The sequence below is a fragment of the Podarcis pityusensis genome, assembly GCF_964106645.2.
Source record: "Podarcis pityusensis genome assembly, chromosome: 4".
Taxonomy (NCBI): domain Eukaryota; kingdom Metazoa; phylum Chordata; class Lepidosauria; order Squamata; family Lacertidae; genus Podarcis; species Podarcis pityusensis.
The window spans coordinates 78,040,615-78,066,061 of record NC_138027.1 but is presented as its reverse complement, the minus strand read 5'-3'; the positions used below and the strand labels follow the sequence as shown (position 1 = coordinate 78,066,061).

General features: G+C 44.6%; 1 protein-coding gene across 6 annotated transcripts in view; it reads left to right on the top strand.

Annotated features, from left to right (window-relative positions):
* The first annotated feature begins 2,366 nt into the window (after positions 1-2,366).
* The window catches only part of ST6GAL2 (ST6 beta-galactoside alpha-2,6-sialyltransferase 2), a 95,646-nt gene continuing 72,565 nt past the window's right edge, over positions 2,367-25,447 (top strand). For 2 of the 6 annotated variants that reach the window (XM_081003094.1, XM_081003090.1), the window contains exon 1: positions 2,367-2,705. The gene's annotated coding sequence lies outside the window, so the exon portion shown is untranslated. Of the gene's footprint in view, positions 2,706-3,149; positions 3,309-3,497; positions 3,584-25,447 lie in introns of those variants that run through there. The other 4 variants (XM_081003089.1, XM_081003087.1, XM_081003086.1 and 1 more) reach the window with 4 other exon arrangements.

Below are 25,447 nucleotides of genomic sequence, written 5' to 3'. Positions count from 1 at the left end.
GAACACACTATTCGGGCACACAGATCCAAGGTATATCTTAAGATCCATGCACATTCTACGCTGAAGTTGCATGTGCTTTGCTGCAAACACACTGGTGCTGTGGCAATGTGGCAATGTAAAGTAGGAAGAAAAAACAGTTGTGAAAACACGTCAGTCAGTATGAAGTCACATCCCAAACCACAACCCTAGAATGTTTTCAAATGTCTACACTTTCCATGAGCCTTGCTCAGGTGTTCTGAATTTGTCAATAATCCAGAGTGGACTGATATGAAAGTCTGAAGAGAGTCTACTCAGCTACACACAAAGAGAGAAACTATGCTGCCAGTACAGTTGTTGATGATGATGTTCAACAAGTATACAACTTTGACAAAAGAAAAAGAGTAAACACAAAAGAAAACAAAAATACAATCACGGACATGAAAGGAATACATATCATTTTTAAAGTACTAAGTCTGTATATGGTACACTTTTTAATAGAAGTTCAGTGAAAGAGCACTGGCATCTAATTGTAAACACACAGGCAAGGTTAAGTCATGGCTGGAAAAAGTAAAAGAGAAAAAGTACTAGTTAAAGGTGCTTGCAAAAATATCATAATTTGTAGGGGACGATAATAATATGTGGATAACTATAAAGATATGTGTACCAAATGCCCGCATAATCTTCAGGCACCTGTGCAATTCTTAAGGCTTTATTAGGGTCCAAATTTAGACTTTCAGATCAACAGACAGAGGCTGTAACTAGGCACAGAAATAATGACATTCTTCTCCCCCTTTTCCTTGCCGATTATGAGTGCTTCCTGGTAGGTGTTTATTGTGGGATCAATGCTGCTGCTCACATGGGCACGTTTTTCACAGCGCCCACGCAATGCCATTGCCATCAACATGCCAGCCTGCATTCTCCCTCTTCCAATTAATCTGGATTCCCTCTTTCCATGGAAAACCCAGTAATTAAAAAAAATAAATCAAAACCTGTAACCAACAGCCCCTTTGCAACATCTTCACGACCCTTTTGCTATTACAGTGGTACAGTGGCTGCCACGCAGCCAGAGCACAATTTCTGTTCTTATCCTGAAGCACTATTTCTGGGTTAGCGGAGTCTGTAACCTGAAGCGTATGTAAACCGAGGCACCACTGTATTAAGCCTCCCCCCATTAAAAAACCCCTGGTGTTCTTTTATTAGCCATTAGCATTCAAAACGTCTGGACAGAGCCAGTCCTACTATAAGGCTGCCTCAGGTGTCTAATTTCTGGTGTCCTGAAATGCAGGAAATCATTAGCTATTCAGTTTAACTCTGTGTGTGTGTGTGTGTGTGTGTGTATGTACAGTGGTACCTCGGGTTAAGTACTTAATTCGTTCCAGAGGTCTGTTCTTAACCTGAAACTGTTCTTAACCTGAAGCACCACTTTAGCTAATGGGGCCTCCTGCTGCTGCCGTGCCGCCAGAGCACGAGTTCTGTTCTCATCCTGAAGCAAAGTTCTTAACCCGAGGTACCATTTCGGGGTTAGCAGAGTCTGTAACCTGAAGCGTATGTAACCTGAAGTGTATGTAACCTGAGGTACCACTGTATATACAGTGCTTTTTTTCTTAAAAAAAAATTGGGGTACTTTCATTTCGACTCAAGAAAATCACCATTTTATAGCTCAAATTGGGGAAAAGAAATACAGTAAATGGACAAAAGTACAAAGATTCACAAAATGTTTAGGGGTATGCATACTCCTGCGTCCCCCCAGAAAAAAAGCACTGGATATATATGTGTGTGTGTACACACACACACACATAACAAAAACTCCAGGGAGAGGCACTTGAAGGGTTCTTTGCCTCTGGCTCCAAAATGACTTAGTCGGCCATGGCTCGCGGAGGGTGGGCAACCATTTGCTGCTGTGCCTCAGGCGGCAAAAAATATTGAGTGGGAGGGTGCATCTCACAAGGAACCCAAGCGACGTCGCCGCAGCTGCGCACGTCAGTTTGGTCTCTCCCGTCCCACTTGGGCATATTGGGGTCCGTTCCCCTCAGCCCCAACTTGCAGAAGACTTTTGAGGGAGAAGCTGCTCGCTAGCCTTGGGCGCGGGAGACCATATGGGTGCGGCGCGGGAGAGGGAGAGACAGAGCGAGCAGTAGCAGCGAGTGCGCGCGCGCACACACACCCCACACACACCCCGAGAGACCACCGGCAGCATCCCCCAGTTTCGAGCGAGCAGCCCCACCCGGGCGCGCGCTCGCTCGCTCTCTCTCTCCCTGCGCGCAAAGGGGTTGCCCGCGTGCGTCCAAGTCTCCTCGGCCGCCCTTTCCCTCGAACAATGAGCAGGGGCCGCGCGCGCCACCACCCACCCCTCCCCTCCTCTCCCGTCCCTCACCGCTTCCATCCCGCCCACAGCCCGGGACTAGGAGCCGGCGGAAGCAGCAGCAGCAGCAGCTGCGGCAGTTCCCACCCCTCAGCAGCCACACAGAGACACCGGCAGCAGCAGCAGCAGCAGCAAGACGCGGCAACGGCGCCGGGTTTGGTTCAGTATGTCCACCACCGCTCAGCGCCGGCGGCGACCGAGGCTTGCAGCGGCCAGCCGGCAGCAGCGGCTGAGCTTCCCGGGTCTTTAACTTGACCCTCTGCCGCCGCCGCCTCCTTCTGCTGAGGTAGGGGAGGCAATGGTAATGAACTGACCCGGCGGCAGCGGCCAACAACCCAGCCTTCTTCTGCGCTCCCCACTCACGGTAAGGAGCGGCGAGGGAAGCGCGCGCTTTTCTCACCCTGCCGCCCACATACACACACACACAAACACCCGCCGTCCCGGGAGGCGGCGAAGTGAAGTCGACCCAGTCACAACAAACAGCAACAACCAACACGATATTTTCCAAAGGAGTCGAGGGAGAGAGAGGCGCTGCTCTTTGCCCAGGGAAGGAGAGGCAGGCAGGAGCGCGCGCGCGCGCGGTGGAGCCACACAGCGTGCAACCTTCACGGCCATGTGCAAAAGGCGGGGGGGGGGGGAGCCGGGGTCAGAAGCGGGAGTCGCCCAGACAAGGGAGCTGTTTTTTGGGGGGGACGGACTAATAATGCAGTGCCATTGGAGTGGGGAGGGCGTGGGAGATAGGAGGAGTTGACAGTTGGGCGGCTGGCAGGCAGCAGGAGGAGCTGGGGGAGGGGGCTGCCTGCGTGTGTATGGGGGGGGGGAAGAAGCTGGTTGGCGCGTGCATTAAAGGGACCCGACTCCCCCCCCCCCCGCCAGTTTCCCTCGAGGAGCAGCGAAGGAGGAGAGATCTGCTGTCTAAAGCGAAGCTTCGGTTGCTGCTGGGTCTTTGAGGAATTCCTAGAATGTGGTACGTTGCTGGGTTTTCTTTCTCCACACCCCCCCTTCCGTGTGTGTGTGTGTGTGTGTGTATCTATATGTGCACGCGAGAATTCTTCGCCAAAGGGAAAGGCGTTCCCCCCCCCCCCCCGCTAATGAGGGAGATGCTGCCTTTATTTCCCCCCCAAATGGAACATCGCCGCCCGGGCTTGGCAACAGCAGCACCGGAGCGAGCGAAGTGGCCCCCGGCGCAGCGAGCACACGCACACACTTTTCTCTCACACCGAGATTGTGGCAGCTTGCAAAGTGCGTGGGAGATCAGAAGTATTTTGCCCTCTGGCTCTCCGAAGAGAAGTGCGGCCGTTTCTTTCTTCCTCTCTCTCTCTCTCTCTTTTAATAACCCGGCGCTTTTGTGTGCAGGGAAACGCAAGCCTCATTCAAGGAACGGGCTAAGTTGTCCTGCAAATCTCCCAGAGCTTCAGTGATCTTGAACATGACAACCGGAGGGAGCCGAGATTGGTTCGACTCCTAATCCCTCTCGTAGAAATGCAATTTGAGGAGGGTGGGTGTGTTGTTGTCGTCGTCTTCGTTGAGACCAGTTGCTAAACTATTTTATTTATTTATTTTTGCTAATGTTTAGTGGAGCCCAGTCTCTTTTTTTCCCCAGACAGACTTCTGCGGCTTACAGTAGGCAGTGTGGTTATTTATTTATTTATTTATTTAGTGAGACTTGGCTGTTCAAAGAGTTGAATAGATATGTTTAGAGAAGCAGTGCTTTCCAAGAATTTAAATGAGGTCTTTTCTTTTTTTTTTAATGGCTTTCCAGGACTTTTCTATTAGCTCTCATTGTTTTCTCTGGCTGACCTTTTGGTAGTTTAGCAACTGTACTGAATTTTAAGACAGAAGTATATGGTCACACAAACATTTTGTTGTGCGTCTTTTGTTTGTTTTTCTGTGCAACTGGAAATATTTATCGCAATCACCATGGTGGGAAATATTTGCATTTAACAATATGATTTACAGTTGTTGTTGTTGTTATAATAACAACAACAACAACAATATGTTCTAATACCAGCTTTTCCTTCAATCAGATGTTTTGTGTTTCCATAAAGTGTTTATGTGTTTTAGAATGGTATAGTCGAATTACAAGGGCAGAAACGATTTAGATTGCGAGCCTTGTTACTTACATGCTTATGATTGCACTGAGGTCACAGGTTACATGACTGTTCACATGTTTCACTGAACACAGGGACATACCGTCTCTACACATGTACAAATGTTTGTTCATTTGCAGTTTGGCTGATATGTACATAGACTGTGCACTGGTTGAATATTGCATTTGAATTACTGAATGAGTGTGCAGCTTAACTATCTCTGTATGTACGTACATTGAATGTCCATCTAGACATGTTGACTCAAAAGTAAGCCCCGTTGAATTCAGTGATCTTTACTTCCAGCCATAGTTTCTGATTTCAAGCATTTGCACTTCAATCCTAAACACTTTGACTTTGAAGCAGTTTCTATTGATGAGAGTAGTTCTGTTGAGAATACATTATATGGAAATAAGCTTCCCTGAAATTAATGGGTTTCATTGCAAGTGGAACTACTCAGGTTTTAAGGCTCAGTCAACACTTTGGGGGGTATCTCTGTGTTAAAATTAAAATTAAACCAGGATTTCTTCCAAGAAGAACCATTGCACTGTTGCTTTTTAATAGTTGAAGAAAATAGCTCAGATAATTTTTGAGGAATCATTTCAAGTGATGGGGGAAAGTGTATTCTAATTTTAGAACTGAACTCTTTTTCTTTTTCAAGAAAATGCCAATCACTTCACTAAAATGCCTGGGAGTTTAAAGTTGAAATTGGGCATGGAAATAGCTAGTACTCAGCAGAAGTGCTTTGAATCTTCAGAGAAGATTTGCCATGATTGGGGCTGAGTTAAAGAACCTGTAGAAAAATCACATGCTGTGAATGTGTGGACTACTTTGCAAGAGGTTTTCCCCTCAGAGCTCATAAACCGCACAACTAAGGGAAACTGTGATGCATGCATGAATAGTAAGATTTCATTGTGTAGCATAGTAATATTGCAATGGAAGTTAGGAATGGAAGTCATTCTGCACAGTATTTGGATGCACAGACGAGATATGAGCTGTAAACGCACTTGGGTGCATCTACATTTCTATCCTACCTTTCCTCTCGGGAGCTCAAGGTGCAATGTAAATGGTCCTCCCTCCCTTTTATTCTCACAGCAACCCTGGGAGGTAGGCTAGGCTGAGAAACAACAGGTCCAAGTCACCCACTGGATGGCTCAGTATGGATTTGAAACTGGGTGTTCCAAGTCTTAAACGTTACACTACGTTCTAAAGATGTAGGTAGTCCTGGTCTATATTAAAGATGGTTGGTGGGAGCAACTGTATAATTTTGGTATAAAAATTTGGGTCAGAGCTTCGAGATAGGAGGTCTTTGTAGGAGAAAGCCCTATGAATCTTTTGATCATACAGAGTTTATGATATTTGCATTTCTCCCAGTAGTTCCACATACAGTGGTACCTCGGGTTACATACGCTTCAGGTTACATAAGTTTCAGGTTACAGACTCTGCTAACCCAGAAATAGTACCTCGGGTTAAGAACTTTGCTTCAGGATGAGAACAGAAATTGTGCTCCGGCAGCGCTGCAGCAGCAGGAGGCCCCATTAGCTAAAGTGGTGCTTCAAGTTAAGAACAGTTTCAGGTTAAGAACGGACCTCTGGAACAAATTAAGTACTTAACCCGAGGTACCACTATATATGGAAAGCAAATTTATAAGATGTGTGAACTGTCGAATCTTTTGTTTCAGAATTTCTGTGAATTTGAGGTAGACGACCTGTGAGATTCCTTATCAGTATCATGAATCGCCCGCCCACCCAATAAATATAGTATTGGAGCCTATAGCATTGTTGAGATGCTATCAAGGTCAGGTTGCACATCAAAACGATTGGCGTCATATATGTACTTCCATTTTGTGAATGTTGTTTACCAGTAATAATGGCATCTTTATGCATTTGCATGGATGCATGTTGCTTCTGGAAGTGTACACGATGCATTTGTATATGCATATAGTGCAAGGCATACTCCTGTAGGGGCAGTGTTTTGAACCTAAACTTTATATAACCTTTCAAGTGTGGGTGACTTCAACAAGGAGCTGCCCTCTGCCTCCTCATTCTGAGGGATCAATACTTAATTTTTAGTTAACATGTACTACGTACACTGGAACACGAACCCAATATACAAGGTTTTTCTTCTTTGCAAAGATTTTCAGTGCATGTTGACATGTTGACTGTAACATTGTGATGGCTGGCATGTGTGAATCACAGATTCATGTCTATTCACATGCTTACAAGAGTAAGCAAGCATTGAGTGTACAGTGGTACCTCGGGTTGCATACGCTTCAGGTCACATACGCTTCAGGTTACAGACTCCGCTAACCCAGAAATAGTACCTCAGGTTAAGAACTTTGCTTCAGGATGAGAACAGAAATCGTGCTCCGGCAGCGTGGCGGCAGCAGGAGGCCCCATTATCTAAAGTGGTGCTTCAGGTTAAGAACAGTTTCAGGTTAAGAACGGACCTCCAGAACAAATTAAGTACTTAACCCGAGGTACCACTGTACATGAGTGAAATTAGAACTCTTAGTTACAGTATGAGACACTCAGTGTTTATATCATTTGTTCTAATGCATGAACTGTGGTTTCAGAGAACATCCATGTTTGTAGATGGGTCACAAGGATCTACGTGGAGGTGTGATGTTACACTAAACTACTAGACATATTTGAGAGCAAATAACGTTTGTGGCAATCTTTTCCTGGGGTGAGAGGTATATGCAGAAACAACAGGTCTTTGTGAACAGCTCGATTGACTCCACTGACCAGTGGAACTGACCTCTGCTTGGAAAGGGATGATGAGAAGTTACTTGCTGAACTTGGCAGAAGGGAGAACAGGAAACTTGTTCAATGGAATTGGCATGGACAGCATCAATAGGAAAAAGGAACATGGGAGGTTTTGATTTAAGTAAAGAAACCTAAACCCATTTTCTTTAGGTGGATACTACTTAATCGTTGTAGGGACGTGGGTGGCACTGTGGGTTAAACCACAGAGCCTAGGACTTGCCAATCAGAAGGTCAGCGGTTCGAATCCCCGCAACATGGTGAGCGCCCGTTCCTCGGTCCCAGCTCCTGCCAACCTAGCAGTTTGAAAGCACATCAGAGTGCAAGTAGATAAATAGGTACCGCTCTGGCGGGAAGGTAAACGGAGTTTCCGTGCACTGCTCTGGTTCGCCAGAAGCGGCTTAGTCATGCTGGCCACATGACCCGGAAGCTGTACGCCGGCTCCCTTGGCCAATAAAGCGAGAGGAGCGCCGCAACCCCAGAGTCGTCCGCGACTGGACCTAATGGTCAGGAGTCCCTTAACCTTTACCTTTACTTAATCGTTATAGTTCTATTAAGGAGTCTGTGCCACACACCCTTATTGTAGCAATGCTGTTGTCCCTTCTCATGGTGGTAAAGTGTACCTGAAATCATTTGAAGAACCAAGGTTTTATATTTTATTTTAGCAACGAGTTTCGGTAATTTAACAGGGTTTCATGATATGGTGGTTTAGACTTCAAACCGTTTCACTGCCTCTGGGTCTGAACTGAAGCAGTGCTGGGACAGCATGTGGATATTGGTTTAGCCTTCTTTGTTGACTTGTTTCTGCAGGTGTGGAATAAGATCTGAGCTTTGCTTTTCATTTCTTTAAGAGTACACACTGGCCCAGTTCACACATAACACTAAGCCTAACAATGGCTTAGAGCAAACAAGAGAATGTGTGGATTCTCAGAGAAAATCTGCCTTCCCTGATACCCAGGCCTTAGCCATGGTTTGGCTTAGCATTATGTCTGAGCCCAGGCTCATGGTTTTGTCTTGCTTCAGAGCAACTGCAAATGGTAAACCAAAAATAAACCTTGATTGCAGCTTCTGATTTGTCTGAAGTGAGGCAAACCATGAGCCTCGGTTCAGGCATAATGCAAAGCCAAACCATGGCTTAGGACCTTAGGTGTATTAAATGTAGTGACAGCAGGACCAGGGGAGGAGTGCAGTGTCTGTGATTTTCACTCTGAGCATCTGCATGTTTGCTCATTCACACTAAGTCATGGCTTGACTTGGTGTTAGGTGGGAACTGGGTCATTGTGCACTTGCTAATGAAAGTTATCTTATAGAGCAGCATTTTCCATGCATTGATATAGTTGACCATATTATAGTAAAGGTAAAGGTCAGGTCAGTCGTGTCCGACTCTGGGGTTGCGCGCCCATCTCGCTTAAGAGGCCGGGGGCCAGCGCTGTCCGAAGACACTTCCGGGTCACGTGGCCAGCGTGACAAGCTGCATCTGGCGAGCCAGCGCAGCACACGGAAACGCCGTTTACCTTCCCGCTAGTAAGCGGTCCCTATTTATCTACTTGCACCTGGGGGTGCTTTCGAACTGCTAGGTTGGCAGGCGCTGGGACCGAGCAACGGGAGCGCACCCCGCCGCGGGGATTCGAACCGCCGACCTGACGATCGGCAAGTCCTAGGCGCTGAGGTTTTACCCACAGCGCCACCCGCGTCCCTGGCCATATTATAGATGGTGCTAAAATTGCTGCAGGGGACAAGAACTCTGCTAATCCCCGTATTTCTGAATACTATACCTCAGATTTAAGGCAAAGATTGCACCATTTTCAAATGCCTGCATGGCTGCTTTTCTGTGCTGAGTGGTACTGGTTGTCTCTTGGTCTGGTAGTTCTTAAGCCTTGGGTATGTTTGTCAACAATGTATTTCAGAAACGTCAGAAAGCAGTTCTGTGTTTATTACTGCTATGTTAAAAGATATCCAAAACACTTTTTTTTTCAAATTAGAGGCCTGAAGACACCTCCTTTCTTTCTGACAAGTGCTTGGCAGCCCTCCTTATCTTCCTTAGAAAACATTTCCCCAAATATTACATCCTTATTGGCAATTTTTGGACTTTAGCATTACCCAGAAGCCTCCCTCATGATTCGGCAGTGAGATAAATGAACTCGGAGCACACAGACCTCATCCTTTATGAGGCTAAGGTGTAGTTCTGTGTTTGCTAGGTGGTGCAGCCAATTACTAGGCATTCCTTTCCTATGCTTCCTCTTGGTCGCAGGGAGAGAGGCTTCCTATTACTTTAAAAACTTGTCCCTGTAGGATACTGACATAGGTATGCATCCATAACGAAAGGTAGGCAGATATCAAAGCTCTTGGAAGACTAGGTTTCAAGGCTAGCACCTGACAGATAAGTAGAGTTGTGGATTCCAGTTTCCAAAAGGTGTTGTTTACTAACTGAATGGCAGGGTGTAATTTGGAAGGTGTGACTGTGTCACAGAGATGAAGCACACCTGCTAAAACTGTTCCCTGCTACACAGATTTTGAAGAACAGGGACTTCTTTCATGTCACAAATTGGGAGCAATGCCAGGGAAAATCTGTTCTTTTGCAGCAGTTCACTTCAAGCATGTATCTATGGTTAACGTTATGCTATGCATGTGTCGAACACTTTCCCAAAGACATCATCGAATCTGCAAGAAACAGTGAAGGGAAGGGACTTGACCATGAATGGTGATGTCAATAGATTGATTCTTTGCTCAAAAAAAATGCTAACGCCTCCGTCAAAGGTCTTTGATCGAGTGAGCGTTGACATAGATAGTTACAATCACTTTGCAATTGCTTTGTTGAAAAAACGGTAAAGAAAATAAAAACCACTGTTGGTACTTTCAACAGGTTTTGCTTTTGTAAGTCAGTGTAAAATTCACTGCACATTTTTAACATGCATGAGAAGAATGGCAGAGAAGGGATTCCTGAGAAGGAATTAAAACACACAATGTGGTATCTTCTGCTTGTCTTTCCACAAAATGTTAAAATAGTCTTCCACAACTTGGTTAATTTGTTTTGTAAATGGCTTGTTAGGTATCATTTGATCTTTGTCTTGTTTAATTATCAAAGATCAGCATGGCAGTCTATGTATGCTATTGAGCTACAATAATTATATTTAGCCCCTAAAATGAGCATTTATTTGTTTAGGAGCAAGCTTGTACATAATGCACCATAAACTTTAAACCTTTCTCATCCTTAATTGTTTCAGTTTTGGTACATACAATTAAAGTGTGTGGGAGAGGGAGTTTGTTTTGCACTGCTTAAAAGAAAAGAAAGATAAATGCCACTGGATGTAATTTTTGAAGCTGTGTTATTTAAACAAATATTTTGTAGTTAATTATACACTATACTACATATTTAGGAGCTACAGCATGGTTTTCTGGAACTTGAGTTATTTATAACTATAGTGGGTTTCTCAAAATAATCAAGTGAGGTTCCCATCTTCAGGCTCAGATACGTTTATTTGAAATCATGTTTGCTAAAAAGTCAGATGTCTTTATTCTTTCTCTCTCTCCCTTTGCCGCACTCAGCTATGACTACTGCAGCAGTCCTATGCACATTTACGTGGGAGTAAGTTCTGCTGAAATCAGTGGGGCTTCAGATTTTACATTCATGGTAAGAAAAAATACCCAATATGGTACTCTGTAGATAAAAGCAACCCTAGTTGGTAGTGACATGTATCAAGCTGTATGGAACAAAATAAACAGGCTGTAATCAGCAAAATTTTGAGGGTCTACAAAACTAAATCACCTTCTCAAAAAAAAATAAAAAATGGGGGAGAGGGTGATATTTGGACCCCACGTCCAATGTTGTCACTAAGTCTGCACCTTCACACTGCCACATATTACTTCTAGAGCTGGGCGATACATCGATATATCGTCCAAAACCGGTTTGAAGTCCATATTGTGATACCGGTTTCATAATTTTTGACCAGGCAATATATTGCAAATCATGGTGTGTTTGTGTATGTGTGCTATGCAAAAATCATATTGCAGGAAAAACTGTGAATCCAGCCAATGCCTCTACAGAGCTCCATTCTTACTTCCTCGTGATATATCAGTATATTGTGATGTTTAGCTGGTGATATATTGTGATGTGTGCTGTAGATTTGGGTTTGTGTAATATGTCTGTTTGTGCACAAAGATGCAGATAAACTCATGAGTTCTTGAATATATGGATCTTTGTCCCATTGTAAAGCTGGGTGTTTTATTTTTTATTTTAGTTTTTGATGCTTAGTTTTTATTGTTTGTTTGTTTGTTTAACTTGCATTCTGCGTTCCTCCCAAAGGTGCCCAGTGTACATATTTGCAATAAAAAGTGATGTAACTAAAAAAACAAAAACAAAAAAAAACATATGGATACATTTAAAAAAACTTAAAAGTATATAAAAGCATTTAAAAACAATAAACGGGGGAAATGTTGAACAAAATTTTAGAGCGGCAGATTGTTGTGTCTGGATAGGCCAGCTGAAAGAGAAAGGTTTCCAGCAAGCATCTTAAATGGTGAAGTGAGGTTGCCTGCCTAACATCAATAAGCAGGGAGTTCCAGAGTACAGGCATTTCTGTGGATATTGTGTGGTGGGCTGTCCAGGTGACGAGAGACCCCCCCCCAAAAAAAGCCTCACTGATGTGGTCCAAAGAAAAGCAGAGCAATGCATTTTTCTGGAAGGAGGCGTACAAGGTGCTATCCAACCACCTTAGGGACTCTAATCCGGATTTGTGTAGGGTTCACTCTTCAGCTTTTTCTTTTCCCGGAGAAAGAATGGATCAGAGATTTGCTTCCTAGATGGGCTACCTTCTGGGTAGACTAGCCCCCATCTGGTCCTCACTACAGCATGTCCATAAAACTGCCTTCTTGACCATTGGACCCACTATTGGTCTCATCTGCTGAATCAGTTGACGTCTGTCTTCATGAGCGGGGGTTCCTAACTCACCAAGGTCCTAACTCACCAAGGGTTGAGATCCATCGGCTACCCTCACCTGGTTCAGCCGGCCAGTTGGAGCCATTCCCGACGTGTGGCCACTGTGTCATGCTGACAGCTTCTAGGAGCCACAGATGAGAGCTGAGTGGAGGATGAGGACTAAAGGTGGACAAACTACACCATGGCATGTCCCCCACCAGAGGTACTACCCTCCCCTAACATCCCATACCCCCCAACCCCCCTGAATCTCTCTTTCTCTCTCTCTCTCTCTCTCTCTCTATATATATATATAGTTTCTCAGGATGTCATAGACAAAGATGCTCTTCCCATGCCGTGAACAAGAGTTTTTACAGTAAACCTTCAAGGTGAATTTCATGGTTAGGGGTCTTGTCCCCTCGCAAAGAATCCAGGCCCAAAGTGCAATAAGACACGGGAGAGTTTATTTACTCTTAAAAACTGAGCTGCACTGTTACAGTTTTATCTGCCCCAAAAACATCTTTATCCCACCTTTCTGCTAAGAGTGGCTTCCGAGAAGATTTACAGATTCAATTTTAAAGCCATCAAATGGCAAAAACTAATTAAAAGTTCCAGATCTCCATATCTTTCCAAACCTTGATGTAATTATCCTTAAAGAGATTACTATTCCTATTTGTTAATCAGATACCCAGGTATTTTGTTTTGTTCACTATTGCCAGACCTGATGTTTCCTGTAAATAATCTCTTTCCTGTGTTGATATGTTTTTTGCTAGCATGTTGGTCTTACTTTTATTTAATTTGAATCCTGCAACCTTTCCAAATTCTGATATTCTTTCTAAAAAATTTGGCACACTTTCCACCGGATCTTCAGTTGTTATTATCAAGTCATCTGCGAAGGCCTTTATCTTATGCGATTTCTCCCAAACAGTTGTACACTTTATTTCTTTGTCTTTTCTAATTGCGATCATTAAGAATTCCAAAACCATTATAAACAGTAGGGGCGAAAGAGGACAACCTTGTCTGGTCCCTTTATTTATTCTGAATTCCTATGTCATCTCGTTGTTGATAATTAACTTAGCTCTTTGTTCTTTGTATATTGCCTCTATGCCCCTGCTGAAATTTTCTCCAAATCCTATCCTCTTCAGTGATCTTTTCATAAACTTCCAAGAGACACCATCATAAGCCTTCTCTGTGTCGATTAGCATTAAGATAGCATTTTTATCCGATCTTATTTCTAAGTACTCCAAAATATCAATAATATTCCTTGTATTGTTATGCATGTGTCTACCCGGTAGAAAGCCTGATTGATCTCTGTTTATTACTTCATTTAGTACTTTTTTTAACCTATCAGCCAAAATGCTCGCAAATATTTTATAATAATTGTTTAATAGAGATATAGGTCTGTAGTTTTTTATTGATGTTCTATCCGTTCCTTGTTTGGGTATCAGCATGATATACGCTTCTTCCCAGGACTTTGGTATTTTCCCTTCTTTCAATATACCATTTAGTATAATTTTCATTGGTTCTGGTACCACATCTTCTAATTTAATTAAAATTATCATTACTAGGTAGAATATCTGTGGTTAAAATGAGCATCCTGCCCAGGATATTCTTATTTCAAATGATACCAATAATTGGTGGGGTAGGATGCTTTAAACAGCAGGGGGGAAATCTAACCAAATTTATTTGGCAATATAAAACATCAAAAATTAAATATAAATTACTAAAAGATAGTAAAAACACAGGTTTGTCATTACCTGACTTAAATTTATACTATGATGCAGCGTGATTCATGTGGTTGAGAGAATGGCTAACATTAGAAAATGGTGACCTATTGGATTTGGAGGGGTTTGATAATCGTTTTGGAAGGCACGCTTACCTAGGGTATGAGAAAGTGAAGGTGCACAGAGGTTTCCTTAATCAGATCATAAGAAAATCATTATACAAAACTTAGGAGAAATACAAAGAACTTTTAGGACCCAAAGTACCCTGGTGGCTGTCACCCATAGAATCGTTAATGATTAAGAAGAAAAACATGGGAACAAATTGGGCCAGATATAGGGATTTGCTAGAAGAGAATAATAATAAACTAAAATTAAAGGATTATGAAGAAATGAAACCCCACCTAACAGGGTGGATTCAATATCACCAGCTACCAGTAATCAATATCAATATCACCAGTAAATTTAATGAAGACAAAAGAAATAAAGGATTTGCAACAGAAGTCTCACTATTGGACAAAAATTTAAAGTAAAAGTAATTTCTAAAATGTACAGATTATTGTTAGAGTGGGAGGTTAAAGACAAACCACGGAGGGGTAATTGGTAGTCATGGTGACTTCCCAGGGGGAAGGGGGGTCAATGCGGTAGGGACGAAGATGACCTTTCGATGTGCCAGGAAACACCGGAACAGCTGTAGAAGGCGACTTTATCCAGGGTGCATCAATATGGCGATGTCTCCAACTGCAACGCGGGTTGAAGTCAGGTGGGAGGTCATCACTGGCAGACAGCGTAGAATACGATTTCAAGGCGTTGGTGTCTCCTTGGGCGAAGACGAGGCAACAGAAGAGCGCCAAGGTCGAACGCACCGGGCTGGAACCCATCGTGTTTCTCCGTCCACGTCAATGGCAGCGAATCCACGACCCCAGGAAATCAATGAAGTTGGACCCTTCCACTGTGGATCTGGAAGCAACCTGTAAGACACTAGAGGGCGCTGCAGTACTTCTTCTTTCCTGAAATGAAGTTCAGCAGGCGTAAAATCCTTATTGTGAGGGTACAACAAATGATTTAAGGTAAACAATACTTGATGCACAATATTAGGTATTTCAGAAACAGTAGCTGAGCGGCCTCCCAATTGCTTGTTGAGAAGAGTCTTAAAAGTCAAGTGGGAGCGCTCGACGATTGCTTGTCCTGTAGAATTGAATGGAATACCATGAGTCAACCTAACATCCCACAAAGAACAAAAATCAGAAAAGGCCTGAGAAATATATGCAGGGCCATTGTCAGTTTTCAAAGTATGGGGTTTTCCCATAACAGCAAAACAACGCATTAAATGTTGAATAACATGACGAGTAGTCTCTCCTTTCAAGGGCGTGGCCCAAATAAAACCAGAGGCAGTGTCCACAGTGAGATGTACTTTAGAAAATGGAGCCAAAGATGGCGTGTAGGTGACATCCATTTGCCAAATTGCCAGGGGATGCAAGCCTCTAGGGTTGACTGCATCATAAGGAATGACTGTGGGTGATTTGGAACACACAGCGCACTGTGACACAATGTCCCTAGCTTGAGAAATTGGTAATGAAAAGGATTTAGCTAACACCTTAGCATTTTGATGAAACACTGAATGGCTCTCGAATGGGTCAGAAAATAAAGAAAAGATGCCATTCTTCAAAGCTTGATCTGCCCGGTCGTTACCTTCTGCCAAATAGCCAGGGTGACCAGTATGTGATCTAAGGTGTGCTACATAAAACTGACAAGTCCTAGCTTGTACCAAGCTCTGCAAAGTGGAAAATAATGCAAACAAATTATCATCAATGGCAGGAGTAATATACGACAATGGTAACACATTCAACAGATTATACACATACTGCGTATCCACAATGAGATTGAAAGGGATATCAGCAAATTGTTGGAAAGCTAAAATTACAGCTGCCAATTCAGCACGTTGTGCTGAGGATTGCTCAGTAGTATATAAACTTTTCCATTTCCCCTCCTCATCCCACACCACCACCACCCTGGACTTAGTGCCATCGGTGAATACAGTGAGAGCGGAGGGTAAGGGTAGAGGGGACAAGGCAGTTCGCAGGACATAACGTAGCCCTGTAAGGAAAGACAAACGAGGGTCTCTAGGGGGATTGTGAATAATTTTTCCTAAGAAATCAGCAAAAGCTATTTGAGTAGGAACGGCTGTCATCATTAAATGCATGAATTCTTCCTGGGAGAAGGGCAAGTACACTGACTGTAAGTCCATTCCAGAGAGGGCAAGGGCCCGATGTCGGCCCTTGACAACAAGGTCCATGACGCTGTTGGGTGTAGCATACACATTACGCGGAGGAGTATGAGGCAGGTGAAGCCACTCCACAATAGACACAGTCCCAGGCTTCTGGCCTGTGGTGTACAATATAGCTGTTGGAAGGAGTGGGGTGGCAAACACTGCAAGAGATAATTGTGCCATGGAAAGGGAAGGGATCCTGTCCACCATACATCTGCGGAGATGGTTGTTCACAGTTGTCAAAGCCTCTTCCATAGCAGGGGTAACTGTGATCTTGCTTGCTGGATCCTTGTGGCCTTTAAGGGCAGAAAATAGTGGAGACAGAGTGGAGGTGGGCAGGTCCAAGTAACTCTTTATCCAATTTAACTGTCCAAGGAGTTGTTGCAAGTCCACCAATTTAAGATGATCAGGGAACTGTAGTTGAGGCGCAACTGGAATGGCAGCAGCAGCAGACAACTTATGTCCTAAATACGTAATAGGCAGGGTCCGCTGGATCTTTTCTTTAGCCACTGTCAATCCTGCTTGCATCAGAGCATGGGTCAAATCCTCGAGAAGAATATCAGAAATGTGCGATGAGGAAAGTAAAATATCATCCATGTAATGATAACAGGTGACCACAGGGTGGCGCTCACGGAATGGTTGAAGTGCCTTATCCACAAAATACTGGCACAAAGTTGGAGAATTTCGCATTCCCTGTGGGAGAACCACCCATTGAAAGCGCTGGGTAGGTTGGGAGTTGTTCAGGACAGGCAGGGTAAAGGCAAAACGCTGTCTGTCTTGTGGTGCCAGAGGGATAGAGAAAAAGCAGTCTTTGAGATCGATGACAGCAAGCTGATGGTTTTGTGGTAGCATGTTGGGATTAGGAATGCCGGGTTGCAAGGTCCCCATCGGTTGCATTTGTTCATTAACCCTTCGAAGGTCTTGGAGAAGACGGAATTTTCCAGATGCCTTTTTTCTGATGACAAAGATGGGCGTATTCCACGGGCTGGTGGAAGGTTCAATGTGCCCCAGTTCAAGTTGTTCTGAAATTAACTGGGCTGCCACTGCAAGCTTTTCTTTAGGCAAGGGCCATTGGTCTACCCACACGGGGGTGTCTGTGGTCCAGCAGAGAGAAAGCGCAGTCCGGGGCATGGCAGGGGCAGCCCTTAGCATAAATTTGTAGAAATGGTGGTATCCGCTGCAGCAAGCAGATCTCGCCCCCAAAGGGAGACAGGAATGTCCAGGATCAGTGGCAAAATAGTCATTTCAAAGCCTTGAGAGCCTTGAATCAAAATAGGATTCCTGCTGCGGCGGGCCGAGGCAGAGCCTCCAACGCCGACAACAGAAGAAGCTGGTTCGGTGGGCCAAGCAGGAGGCCAATCCTTGGAGGCGATCACGGAGCAATCCGCCCCCGTGTCCAAAACCCCTTCAATCATGCGGCCTCCAAGGGTCATCTGGATCTTTGGGCGCTCCTCTGTGACTGAAAAAGTAGCGGCAACAAGAGGATCATGGTTCTGGATTGTCTCCGGAGCGCACACAATCTTGGCAATAGGAGAACCAGACGGCAAATGCGTAGGGCGATCAGAAAAGACAGTCACATAATGGTCATTTTGTTGTAATCCATGTAACACATCTGGAACAAGATGGACCCCTTGCTGCAAAACCTCTGACAGTGGGAAGACAAGGCACTGTGCTGAAGAAGAAAAACCAGCCCCTATTGACACTTGAGCCTGTTGTGGTACATAGGGGACTGGCAGGCATAAGTCCTGGGTTAGAGAAAGGTGAGGTAGTGCTGGCGGTGGAATGACCGGAGAACATGCTGAATCCCCTATTGTTGTGCCTGGGCCCGGGGTGGGCCCGACTGCCGGTTTCCCGTCAGTTGGTTTTGTTGATGTTGCTGTTTTTGTTGTTGTTGTTGACTTTGTTGAGGTACGGCAAAACGGCACTGGTTAGCCCAGTGAAAGCCTTTCTTACAAATAGGGCACTTTGTGCTAGGGCGGCGTTGCTGCGTGATGGATCTGCACTGCGCACGAAAATGTCCCATTTTTCCGCAACCAAAACAAGTTTTGTCCTTGGCAGGATTCTGGGATACTGTAGAGGATAGAGCTGCGGCTAACAGACGAGCTTTGTGCGTCTCAGTGCCCACTGACTGGCAGGCCTTAAGCATATCTGCAATGGCAATATTTGGCGTTGTCATCAAAGGGCGCAGTGCTTGCTTACAGTCCTCATTTGCATTATCAAACGCAAGCTGGCGGACAATCACTTCTTGGGCTGCGACGTCCTGAACTTGCCGCTTGAGGGTGTTATACAAGCGATCGACAAATTGTCCATAAGGCTCTGCAGGGCCTTGCCGGACGCTGCCCCAACGTCCATCACGCTCAGTCTTTTCATCAGGCACAGCGGACAGGGCCTCCTGAGCGGCAGCGGTAGTGGCTTCCCAATACATGGGATCAAGGGCTAGCTGCTGGGCGATGGTAAGAAAATTGCCCCCACCTGTCAGGCCGTCAAAAACATCAGTATGGGTCAACATAACAGGGGCTGGAGGTGGAGCGCCAGCGGCGGCAATCGCGGCTTGGTGAGCTGCCTGCGCAGCATTGTTGAGATTGTTGCGAATGCCATCAACGCGACGTTGGCAAGCCCAATGCCAAGCTTGTATAAACAAAATCATTTGATGAGGCTGCATAACAGTGCGGGCTAATAATTTTACATCCTCTGGTATTAGATTTTGCTGGAAAATAGTGCCAAAAAGTCCCAGGGTATAAGGAGAATGTAAGCCATTGTCCCTGACAGAGGAATACAGTTCCTTTATGAATCTTAAATCAAACTGTTCGTGGCGGGCTGGGCCTCCCCCCACGGCGGCAGGAACAATTACAGGAAAAAGATTTGGTGTGGCAGAATCAAAAGCCAGCAATGGAGCAGCGACACGGAGAGACTCTTGAAGAGGAGTGGTAGCAACGTTGGGCACCCCTGGTGAAAAAGCCGGAGGAGGGGCAGAGGGAGGCGGTGGCAGGACAGTAGGAACCGAAGGAGAGAGATCCGGTGGTTTAGGAGGTACATAAACTGGTGGTTTCGAAGAAGGCAATGGTTGGCATAAAATTGGAGAGGGAAGAGGCAAAGCAGCAGGCGAAGAAGCCAAAAGGATATTAGCTGGTGTCAGGCAGGACATTGCTTTATAAACTTTAAACCATGCAAGCAGAACCTTGACATTAATTTGAGGATGGTTATGGAAAAAATGTCCTATTTTCTCCCAGTCTTTTAAATCCAAAGTGCCATCCTGAGGAAACCAGGGGCAATGAGTGTCCAAAGCTAGAAGAAGTGCCTTAAGATCGGCATCCGAAACAGCAAGGTTGTTACTGGCCAGGAGAAATTTAAGTTCATCAAAAAACTTCTTTTGTGGCGCTGAAAGAGACTGCCCCATGATAGCAAGAGTAGTGAAAAAAAAATCACAGGGATCCACAAAGGATGAAAAGGAGCGAAAAAAGGGAGCACCCACCGGGATCCTAGGAGAGGATGAGCGGTACCTGAAGCCCTGGCCGGGCGTGGTGGACGCTGAGAGGGCCGCAGCGACGCGAAGTCCGAAATCAGTCGAAGTCCAAAGGAAAGGGAGCGCTCACCGGGATCCGAAGCGGATGAAAGACGCGTGGCGAGCGCTGAACGATGAGGAACAACGAAGAGTCCGAGGGTAGTCACACGGGGCACCAAATGACGAGGGCAGTAATGACGAGGGCCTGCTCGTCACAAAAATAAATCAGTCTCACACCAGGATGCTTTTTTGTAAAGGGTCTAACAGCCTCAGGAGAGAGAGAGAGAAAAGCCTCTCTGGAGCTGCAGCCCAGCATTTTTATTAAGAACAGTACAACAGTGTATCAATCATCATGCAAGGCAAACACCAAATATGGGGATCACCCCATTATCAAGCCATACAATAAGAACCAATCACCTTCCTTGCATGAGGCGATCACGCGCTCATCATGCCTAACACAGCCTGCAGTATCAAAAGGTCAAACTATAGTAAATTTCCATCCTGGCATCCATCTTGTCATGTAGGTACAAACAACCATTTTCCTACAAAATGGGCCATAGACTTGGGTAAAAACATTCAGATAACACAATGGGAAAAACTTTGGAGGGGAAACTGGAAGTTCACAGCATGTGAAGCTATAAAAGAAAATATGATAAAGATGTTCTTTAGGTGATATTTGACACCTACAAAAATCTGTAAAATGTATAAAATTAAATCCAATTTATGCTGGAGGTGCAACCGATCAGAAGGCATGCTTATACACATGAGGTGACAATGTGAAAAAGTTAAGGGCTTCTGGGACTTTGTTTTTGAAGAAATGAAGAAAATCTTTAGATATAATTTGGGGGGGGGGGGGGGACAGAAGACTTCTTGCTGGGAATAACTGATACAGATATACCCAGAGAAGACAAGAATCTATTCTTGTATGCTGTGGCGGCAGCTAGTATCCTGATCGCAAAAAAATGGAAAAAAAGAAACAATTCCATCTAAACAAGAATGGCAAGATAAATTATTCAGTTACATTGAACTAGCCAGGCTGACAGACACAATCAGGGGCCACAGCAAATAAAAACTTCAGAAAGACTGGGGAAAATATAATGATTATCTGAAGAAGCAATGCCTGCATATTACTTCTTGGACTTGTTTTAATTAACTTCTGTATGTGAGACGCGGGTGGAGCGGTGGGTTAAACCACAGAGCCTAGAACTTGCCGATCAGAAGGTCAGCAGTTCAAATCCCCACGACAGGGTGAGCTCCCATTGCTCGGTCCCTGCTCCTGCCAACCTAGCAGTTCAAAAGCACGTCAAAGTGCAAGTAGATAAATAGGTACCGCTCTGGTGGGAAGGTAAACGGCATTTCCGTGTGCTGCTCTGGTTCGCCAGAAGCGGCTTAGTCATGCTGGCCATATGACCTGGAAGCTGTGTGCCCGCTCCCTCGGCCAATAAAGCGAGATGAGTGTCGCAACCCCAGAGTTGGCCACGACTGGACCTAATGGTCAGGGGTCCCTTTACCTTTAAACTGATGTACGGTTAGAATAAAGACAATCAAAATGGAAAGTAAGTTAAAAAAGAAGATTACTATGGTTGATATTAGACCCGCATAGAGGACGAAGGAATTCAACAAAGAAAATGGAGTCAAATTTAGGTTAATACATCTCTTTATTTTTAGAGATACATTCTTTTTTCTTATTTGTTCTTTTTTCTATTTTTATTTTATTTATTATTTGTATTTTGTTTGTAATATATTGTATGTCTCTGTGTTGTTTTCTGTATGTTTGTCAGCATATAAATAAACTATATATACAAAAAACCCCACTAATTAAACGTTAATGTGAATACAAGAAATAAAAAGGCATTTTAAAAGACCGCCGTGAAACAAAATGAATTGTGCACTAAGTATTGTTAAAAGCACAGGCCAAATAGGACAGATTTTACCTGGCACCTAAAAATAGTACAGTGTTACCAGGCAAACTCACAGTTTGGGTACTACCAGTCCCTGTGTCCAGTAGCCACTCATTAATTCTCTGATGGTGGGAATATACAGGGAATTCTGGCAGACCTTTAATTGGCTGACAGGCTCCTAGGATAGCAATCGTTCCTTTAGCATGGTACAAACCACTTAAACCTTTGCAGTATGGTAAATGTGGGGGGGTTTGCCACTTCTGCAGGATATTGCAATATAGATGTGCGAATACAAACAATGCTAACATTTCAAACATCACCATGATAGTAATAATATTTTTTCTTAATACTTAGGTGCTAAAGTAATTACTTTGTTCCTGTTCTCTTATGCTCATTGCTTTCATGGGGGAGAGGTAGGCAGTATAGAGTATATTGATTCTGCTGGGTCCAGAGCAGGTCTTCTAACACCTACCTGTCAAAACCATATTATAACAAACCCTGGTTCTGTGTTTGTGATTTCCAAGCATTCATTTCAATTCTAGTGCCAAGCTCCTAGGATACCAACCCTATCATTGACATATAGCCTGCTGCAGAGATGGGGAACCTGTGCCCCCTCCCCAAGATGATGTTGGCCTCCAACTCCCATCATCCCTGACATTGGAGCAGTGTATCCAGCACAAAGTGCAAAGAGTAAGTATGCACTAAGGGCTGCTTCTGTTAGCTATAAGCCTACTGCCGCCATTGGTGAAAGCAGTGGGGAGTGCAGCCATTTTGAGCTGGGGAAACACCACATGTTCCATCCTACCCATTCCTCTTGTAGACCATTCATAAGGTATCCTTTCTTGCAGGATGAAAGCTTGGGCATCTGCAGCAGAAGAAACAAACAACATGGAGAGTGCTCCAGTGTGTACAGGATGTGTGAGTATTATCTTAATGACTGCTTTGTCCTCCCCCAGCAAACGAGTCTGCAAATGCAGACATCAGTGGAAGTCAGAGCTAGTCTGCAGGTGTCTCCCTTTCTTGAGACCTCTCTCATGGGCCCCTAATGAACCCCTGGTCATTTGGTTACAGCTGTTACCCATTATGCATTATCATGTACATGTTTCTCACGTCTCTCCACAGGCAACCAGGCAAGCATCCAACACAAGCAGAGGAAAGGATGTTCCTCTCTTCTAGTCCAGTGCCCAGTGGAAGGCCAGTTGCTCCTCTGGGAGGTTGCTCTGGTACCTTTCTAGAGTGCATGGTACACAGTAATTTATCAAATGCAGCCTGGACCTGAGATGATGATGATGGAATGAGCTGTTTGCTGTGCAACTGTCGCAGATACAGGAACCCTGCTGCCCTAACTCTCCATGTTGTGATACAGTTTAATAAAAAAGCCATGACTGTTTCTTCTGTGTCTTGTCTTCACATTTATTTTATTTATTTAGAGCGCTTATATACCATTTGATCAAAAAGAGAATTTGCAAGAAGTGTACAAACAAAATCATAGAGAAGACATGAGTAAAATCCACAAACGAATTGGAAACACACACACACACACACACACACACACACACATCATTATTAAAGATGAGGGCGGTTCTGCAAGCCATTGTGGCCAAACCACACCCACCTGACCTGCACCTGACATCATATATAACATCAAGTGTGTGGCAGGTAAAGTCACACCTGGGACAAATGGGGTTTGCGGGGACTGCTGGTCGGTCGGTTGGCTGCCCCTATGGAAACTTTGAAGACACTCTGAAGCCCTGACTATCAGCTGATTGTCAGGTTTTCAAAGCTCAGCAAAGAGCTCTCTGCAGGCACCACTGAATGATCGTTGGTGCTTGAAGAGGTCGCTGCACAGCCAAAGCCAAGCCAATCATCGGGGACTGGCTGCACTAGTGCAGTCAAGGGGACTGGAGGAAGCAGCCTGGAATCAAAGTGCTTCTTCCAGTGCTTTATAAGGATGTCAGGTGGTTCAGGTCCTACCCTCCAGAGCAGGAGAAAACAAGTTTGTTCCCACTCCTGTGTGACAGGCCATTAGATATTTGAAGATGGCAGTCGTATCTCCTCTCAGTCTCCTCTTTCCTAGACACAGATAACTAAGTCATGCTTCTCAATAGGTTTGCTGAAATGCAATGGTTTTCATCAGGCATATAAAACAATATGGTGTGGGTACCTGCATCGGGGCAATAAGATCCAGAGCACAGTAGCTGCCCCACTAAAGGAACGACTCATCAGGAGTTAGCTGGCAAATAGGGTCCCTAACCCATTCTGATTGTTACCTCCGCCATCTTCAGGATGGTACTCCGCCATCTTCAGGAGGGCTCAATGAACTGAGGGTTGTGACTTGCCTACAGTACAGTGGCTGGTCCAGCAGCAAGGAATGCGGGGGTGGCTCTTCCATCTCACTGCCCTCCTGACCCTTCTCCATCCCCAGCGGTTATGGTGTATTGTCAGCCGGTTGCGTGAAGTGGACGGAGAGGAAATGGATAACAAGCTCTTGTGGGGAAAGGGCTGGTATCTGCTGGTCTTCAACCAATGTGGAATGTGTGGCTGGATTGGATGATGTGTACCTTGGGGCCCAATTAAGGCAGACAGCTGTGTGAGGTCCCAGATGTGTATGTGTGTCCCCCATCAGCTCTTTCTTCCCGTGTTCTGTGGCCAAGTCAGCCCCCTGCCTACTGAGTCTGTGCTGTTCCACTGATCTACAGCTCTCCGTAGACCTCTTTGAGTAGCAGGCTTTGTGGTCAGGGGCATGATAGTCATGGGAGACTATCAAGGCCCCCCCCCCCAAATCATGAGCTCTTCTTTCTGTGGCTGTGTGGTTAAAAATGATTAACTGAGGGGAATGGGAGTTGTGGTTTCTACTCTTGCTGACTCACCCCCTTTCTATCTGTAATTATTGTTGCTCACCAGGCACTGTCTCCACAGAAGGGCTTTAGTTTGTGGTTGCCTGTCCATTTCTTTGGTGTGAGATTCAAGTTCACCCTTCTCATTTTTCTGCTCTTTTCCGTTTGTTAGGTCTTGGAGCTACTTCCTGCTTATGCACTTACTGTTGTAGCTTCTTCCTTGTGGCCCTTTCCCCTCTCGGTGGCAAATGCATAAATACCAACATAGGCGTTGCGCATGCAGTGTTATTTGCATGGCTTGCTTGGAATGTTTAGCTATGCAGGAGGAGTTTCTCTGGAGGGCTTCTTGCCCATGTTTTCTTCATACAGATTTCATTATAGCTTCAGAACTGAGCTATGGAACTGCTGGACTTTTTCTGGACCAGATTGACCTTTTTCCCTTCAACCATGTCTAATTCATTGGCAGAAGAGTTGCTCTTTTGGTACCTGTGTCTTGGGTGTATCTGAGAATTTGAACCCCTGCCTAGAGCAGCCATAGTTCGATCTGAAAACTCTGAATATTTAGGTTACAAAACTATAAAAATAAAGGAAAAAAAACGATAATTACCATGTGGTTAGGGTAGATCAACGTGTCAGTGTCCACTTAGCCCCAGTGTAAATATGACATACTGTATCAGCAAAAGTCAGAAATTGAAAGATAACTATAGCACATAAATGAAAATCGATTTCAGATTTGAAATCAGCATTGAAAGAACATATAAGAACAGACTTCCCAGAGGCATCTGGTTGGCATGAGAACAGGATGCTAGACTAGATGGGCCACTGACCTGATCCAGGATGCTCATCTTATGTTCTTATCTGATTTTTTAAAATGTATTTTTATTAAAGATTTTCTTGATTTACAAAAGTAAAAAAAAAAAGAACATATAAGAACAGTTGAAAGATGCCATGCAACAGAAAATGAATAAAATTTTGTTCCCCAGTATATTGTGTATACATTTTTTTGCATACCTCCAACTGTACATGTCATTTTCAATGCTATATAAGTCACTTAACATTTATTGTACTACTTTGGCTATGTGTTTAATAAAATACTGAATTCTTGCATTGTG